This window comes from Glycine soja, chromosome 7 (genome assembly GCF_004193775.1).
Source record: "Glycine soja cultivar W05 chromosome 7, ASM419377v2, whole genome shotgun sequence".
Lineage (NCBI taxonomy): Eukaryota > Viridiplantae > Streptophyta > Magnoliopsida > Fabales > Fabaceae > Glycine > Glycine soja.
The window spans coordinates 5,239,641-5,246,883 of record NC_041008.1 but is presented as its reverse complement, the minus strand read 5'-3'; the positions used below and the strand labels follow the sequence as shown (position 1 = coordinate 5,246,883).

The 7,243-nt window shown below is 34.9% G+C and overlaps 1 pseudogene; it reads left to right on the top strand.

Annotated features, from left to right (window-relative positions):
- Positions 1-397: 397 nt before the first annotated feature.
- On the top strand, positions 398-3,446 carry LOC114419367 (annotated as a pseudogene).
- Positions 3,447-7,243: the final 3,797 nt, after the last annotated feature.

The following is a 7,243-nucleotide window of genomic DNA, read 5'->3' as shown; positions in this document are numbered from 1 at the left end:
TAAACATTTTGCCAAATTTTTATTCTTCTTCATTTTTCATTTCTATTATTTGGTTTGCTACATTTTTCATTCCTATGCCAAGATTGTTTTATTCTCTTGGAAAGTCGGTGGCATCAAATTAACACATTTTTGTCCCTATTTTTTTTAATCACATCTTGGAAGAAAGGAATTCTGAGTTAGTTTTGCACCATATTGAAAGTCTTTAATCTGCATCAGCTTTACACAAGAAGGAGCTTGATCTCAATCTACTTCTTTGCTTTCATTTTATGATTACTTACCACCATTCGTACCTGGTCAGCATCTAAACTCATCGATGAATTATATTGGTTTCCATTCTGAATGAATAACATTCATTCTTATTCATCTCTATTCTTTCTTTACAGGGTTTACTTTAGATCAAAACAAGAGTTATGGAACAATTTAGACAAATTGGGGAAGCACTAGGGGGTTTGAAATTTGTGATGGTATTCCGGGAGAACATTCAAATCAATCATGGGCAATGTTGTCTGCTTCTAGATGTGTTCAGTTTTGCATGAGTGTATTGCTGATGAGATTACACAGAACCTGAAATTTGAAGAGAAGAATGGGAAGTGGAAGGTTCTAGAACATCCCTTTAGAGAGATCCATAAAATTTTCGGAGAAGAAGAAGCTTACATTAGGCATTGCATGGAAACAAAGGACTGGTGGGCTAAAGCCATTGCCTTGTGGCACAACACGATTGTGTTATATACACAACTTGCTTTGCTGCATGCATGTTGCAATTGAAGCCATTGAGTATGCAGGAGAAACATCAGGGTGGGATCAAGAGGAGATGCAAAGGAAGAGACTTATCAACTCCAACAAGTACAGGAAGGAATATGGAGACATGAATCTTTTCCATTGGAAATTTGGGAAGCAGTACCTCATCACTCATGATCTGCCACCGATATGATACGGTTCGGAAGGAAGATAGGTTCCTTTACAACAAAATCCATGAAAAGAAAGTGGAAGGTATAACAATGTATGAGAAGAAATTGATAGATTTGCTTTTGAGGAATTTGGAAAGGTCAGAATCACTGGTAGGGAGGCTCTTGCCAAGTTCAACATTGGTTGGATCTAAGAACTATCAGGTGAGGAGAAAAAAGGGGAATGCGAGTCGGTACAAGGAGATTACATGGTTAGGTGAAAGCTTTGTCATAAGACATTTTTCTTGTGACATTGAAGCTTTGGAACCTGAGATCATAGAACTTTTATCGCTTTCCCATCCTAATATAATGGACAGCCTTTTTGGTTTTACTGATGAGGAGAAGAAGGAATGTTTTTTGGTAATGGAACTGATGAGCAAAACCCTTTCCATCCACATTGATAACTGCTAAATAATTATAAATTAATAATAAAAATTCAGGTAAATTTTGGCTTAAAATTAATTATTTAGTAGTTATTTATAATTAAAAATTAAAGAATTGATAAAGTTTAGATTTTGGCTGCAGAATTGAAGGTTGAAGGTGTAACAAGCAAAAAGCAAGAGAAAAATCGAAGAAAAGAAGAAAATTGAAAGCAGACCCAGTCCAGCATGCGCGCTTAGCGAGCGTCATGCGCTAAGACAGCACAGGCGCTAAACGAGACGTTAAGCACGAAGACGCAGGATCCGTTACGCGCGCTAAGCGCGAAGAACGCGTCAAGCGCGCGATCCAACAAAAGCACACGCTAAGCCTGCAGCACGCGCTAAGCGCACGATCTGAACGCGCTAAGCGTGGGTGTCGCGCTAAGCGCGCCTACAAAAGCCTGAATCTCATTTCAGCAGCTATAAATAAAAAGTCAATCCAAGGGGAATGAGACACCTCGCCTTAGAGCACTTCTCTTCAGCATTCCAAGCCTGAGCTCTCCATTCCGCTCTATACTCTTTATTTTCCTATCAATTCTTTCTTTCACCCCTCAGTTGTAAGTCCTCAATGGCCATGAGTGGCTAATCCCCTAGTTAGGGCCTGACAGGCCTAAAAAGCTAACGATGTATGATGTACTTCAAGAGTTATCAATGCAAAGAGAATTCCTTTTAGGTTTTATGTTCTAATTCTTTTCTTTTTATCTTGCATTTATGTCTTAAATTTATTTTGGGTTTTATTTCCTCGGGAGAGTGTATTTCCTAATAAGAGTTTAAGAGGCAATGCAAGCATCAGTTTTTAGGGGTTACACACTTGGGAAAGGATAACACCTAATAGAACAAATCAAGAAAAGAATCATTGGGTTAGCATTGCTAGGCATAGAATGATGACCCAATGCCCATGCATTTAGCAACATCTAGAATTCAACCTTAATGCATTTTAATTATTGAGTTTTCACAAAGGCATTTGGGAGATAGGTAGTTAAAATAGGCTTGTCATCGTGAGGCATCAGGGGCAAGTAAAACTGACAGATGTGGGTAGAACTAGTTCAATTGCATTGGTAATGAACATCATAATTTCATGCATCTAGGCCAATTGGGTTTGTCCAGTCTTAGCATCTTCATCTTAATTATCTTTTTAAATTGTTTGATCTAGTAGTAGCAATTTACTCTTGCATTTATTCCTGCTTTTTTCTATTTATTTCTCACTTACAAATTGAAGAGTATTCAATAAAGTGCAAGAAAATCCATGTGGAAACGATACTCGGACTTCCGAGAATTACTACTTAGAGCAATTTGGTACACTTGCCAAACACCGCAACACACATCAAAGAGATTCATGGTCCACGGAAGCGAATACCGTTCTTGCTTCATGTGGCAATTGATCTCATGCTTCAGATTGCCAGGGGAATGGAGTATTTGCATTCAAAGAAAGTATATCATGGAGAACTGAACCCTTCAAGCATTCTTGTCAAGCCTAGAGGTACATCCCCAGAAGGTTACTTGCACGCCAAGGTAACAGGGTTTGGACTAACTTCTGTCAAGGACTTGAACCAGAAAGGGAACACAAATCAGAATGGAACTCCCCCATTCATCTGGTACTCTCCAGAAGTACTTGAAGAGCAAGATCATTCAGGGGGTGCAGCAAACTCCAAGTACACAGAAATCTGATGTGTACAGTTTTGGAATGGTTTTCTTTGAGCTTCTAACTGGCAAAGTCCCTTTTGAAGATAGTCATATCCAAGGGAAGAAAATGAGCAGAAACATAAGGGAAGGAGAGAGGCCACTTTTCCCACTTAATTCACCAAAATATGTCATTAACTTGACATAGAGATGTTGGCATATTGATCCACATCAACGTCCAAGCTTCTCTACCATATGTAGAGTTCTTCGTTATATCAAAAGGTTTCTTGTATTGAATCCTGGTTACAGCAGTCAGCCAGAACCACCAGTGCCTCCAGTAGTAGATTACTGTCATATAGAGTCAGTGCTTCCGAGGAAATTTCCTTCTTGGGTGACTGAAAATGGAAATAAGCAAACATTGATTAATGAAAAAAGCAAACAACTATTATGTCTCATTAACTGAAAATGGATCATGATTCATGATAGACTATTATTTCTAACAGCATGTGGATATTGTTTGAGAGAATTTTCAAGTCAGAACAAGTACGACATGTGGTATCTGAAATGGCATATAGCGATTTTCAAGTCAGTACAAGTACAAGGAACTTAGCAAGCCCAAAAAATCAACTTTCACGAACTGCCGTTACTTGACTATACACTATGTCCTCATTTTACCAATTCTTTATATATCAACTCTATCGAACAAATGTCCTCTCGTGCAAGAAGTCTGAGGATTACTTCAGAGAACCACATAATATCAAGTCCAAGGACAATAAGAAGAGTATCTTCTGGTCATGTCTCAGAGTCTGAGCTTACTTAACACCCTCACCAGATTTTAAAGATAAAACCTGGCTTTTTAGTCTGACTTCAGACTCCAAGCAGATAGCTTATAAACTCAAGACTCTTCTCATTTGCAAGGATACATTCACACAATTAACTTTAATTAGTTTAAATTAAGGTATTCTTGACATGAGTAGTTTGTGAAAAAGGATAGGAACAGCAAAACGTTCTGTGACTGATTCCTTGTATTCATGCCACAGTGAAAAGTCTCATTAATGCATGAAAACTTTTATTCCACCATTTCCTTATCCTTAGTAACTGGGAGGAAATAGAACCTGGAGTATCAAATCCAACACAATGGTCTGGAAAAAACTTTCAAACATAAGAGAAAACAATAAAAAACCGAAAAGGTTTCAGTTTTTCTACTAAAGATTGCATAACAAAGCTCTGTGACATAGGGAGAGTGTTGAGACAATGCAACTTCTGTAGAATTTTAAATGAAGGTCTAAATTAATATTTGAACCATTATAACAACTACAGTTAATATTGCATAACAAAGCTCTGTGACATAGGGAGAGCGTTGAGACAATGCAACTTCTGCAGAATTTTAAATGAAGGTCTAAATTAATATTTGAACCATTATAACAACTACAATTAATATTTGCAAGTGCAACACATAGATCATATCCTGTACTTTTCTGATAAACTAAAGTGATTTGGAATGTAATTAGTATGTATCTCTGTGCTGCATCCAGATATGCTTTAGTAATGTGTCCCTCACTTACTTAACAGACTGCAGTCTCAGGGTCATGGCTAACGTGTAGGAGCAAGAAGTTATGCTGAAAGCGTAAAACAACAAACTTGTCTTAGTTTCAAGTTCAATCAAACTCTCAAGTTCCCATTTCTGTTTGGTTCCCTGAGCTTGTTGGTTCGTGAATTGTGTTATACATCGCATAGCACTACGGAGGGTGTTCTATATACAGAAGTAATGGATCAGAGGAAACCTCTAGTCACGTGTGATACTGATATATTTGAAAGAGACTTGCATGCTCCAGCTTCACCAGTGCTTCAATTCAAAAGCCTACATTTGTACATGCTATATACATTTCTTGTTTAGCTTATTTTGATTCAGAATTTAAGAAAAAAGTAACTTGTCTGAGTTCTTCTCAAATAAAATGCATGATTAGTCTTCTGACAGGGATACTGATACTATATCAAAATATTATCGAGTCAGGAACTGAACTGCTTTTAAGGCTTCAGTGTTAACCCAATATTTTCTCTTTTCTGTCAGACCATCTGCAATATTTTCACAATTCCAACTGAGTTGGCAGCGACAAGCATGCTAGATTTCTTTCTCCAGCAAACATTAGAAACAAACTGTCCATTACTATCATCACTATTTGGATGACCAGAAATGGGATCAATTGCCTCAAATTTAATTAAGTAGAAATTGGCACTGGTAGTGATTTGTGAAGACAGTATACCTGAAAGGTTGAAATGTTTAAAATTAATTAGAATTTGTATCTTGTTAACATTTGCGGGCAAATTCAATTAAGAGAAGCAAACTCCCATAAATATCATTAGCATGGTATAAATATGAATCACCTCACCTTTTTATCTTTCTTAATTGTGAGAATGGATGATACTTATTGTACACATTCAATTAATTAGGTATAGGACTATACATGAACTCCACGCATCTTCCATGTCTTGTAAAGTATAAACTTGATTTTCCATAACAGATAAAATCTGCTATATCCAAATATGCATAACCTTGGCTTGAATTAAACCTATGAACTACTTATTAGACATAAAATTTAAAATTTTTTTTTGAGTATGCTAAAAAGTGTTCCTAACATTTCTTATTAATTTATACAGAGATACAGTGAGTTGAATTTATGAAAATGATTGAAAGAAGAAAAAATGTGAGCTGAAAAATGAAAATAAAGAAAATTATATTCCTTCACTTGTTTAGTTACATATAAAGTGAAACAAAAGAATGTTTATTATAAAATAATAATATAAATTTTCTAAATAAAAAATGTATGCCAAATGAAGAAGAATATTTGTATCTTTTATATTGTTATTAGGGGTAGACTTTAAAAGGTCTGAGCCTAACCTACTAATTTTTTAGGTCTGAGTCTGGTCTGTAGCCTATTAAAGGCTTTTATCTTGACTCGATCTGACCTTTTAAAAGAAAATGAAACATTAACCCAAATAGGAAAGTCAATAAAAATAATAAAGGAACACATGATTCACACAATTAAAGTCTTATTTGATTATAGAAATGAAAGTTATAGAACAATAATATGTAATCAAAGTCTGCTAGTTTCAAAAAAATAATTAATTGTACCCAAAAAATAATATAAGTATATATTGATAATATATATATATATGTCAACCTATCAGGCTTATAAGACATTTTAATAAGCCTAAGCCTAATCTATTTAATTTAATAAGCTTTTTTGTTTGAGCCTAACCTTTTAATTAAGTAGGTCACTCCAGGTCAGATTATATATAAGCCAGATCGTAGACCTATGTAGGCTAGTGTGTCTATTTCCACCCCTAACTGTGATTAATTAATATAATTAATATAAAATTGTTTTAGCTTAAACAATAATTTTAAATTCAAATTCATGTAAATAAATAAATTCCATATTTAAATAAATAATTTATTGCCTATAATAATCCTATGGATTCGATCGCCTATACAAGATATATGTGTTCACATCAAATAAATATATTTGTCTATTAACAACCGAGAATTGGAGGAAACACTTTTTACTAGGAAGTGAATTAACCAGTTCGTACTTTAAGGACATACGAATCGCAGAAAGATTTCTAAGCGTCGTGTATTCCTTCTGACCACAATTCTTCAATCAAAACATTTAAAATAAAGGATATTTATATTATTTTATCTAGAGGCACTCTCTCTCTCTCTCTCCAATCAATCTGTTCATCACTCAGACATGATAGGAATATGTATGAATCAAGTTGCACCATTAGGGTCATATTCCACCATGCATTGCATGTAGAATGACTAAAGATTTACTGTTTGGTGAGTGGAGTCACAAATAAAATACTCTACCTGATATAAGAGGAGATGATATAAAAGGTGAGAGTGTTCTCAAGTTTAACTCCTGTAAATAAAAAAAATATGATTAAGAGAAAAGTCTAATACTAAAGATGATCTAATAGATTTTTTAAAGAAAATTAATTATCAATAAAGTTAGAGATACTTTCTAACTATTGCTTTTTTTTTATAAAGAAAAAGAAAGAAAGAAAAATAGTATATGCTTATCACGCTAATCCCAATATTTAATCAGCTTTAGAATGGGTAGAAATTGAAGAGGAGGTTGTATGAGGTAAACACGGTGGATGAATGGCTGATCTCTCTCTACGTGTGTCTTGTATTTGGTCAAAGCTACTTTGGTGGGTGGGTTGTGAGCTGGAAATGAATGTATGATTGACTATAAATAA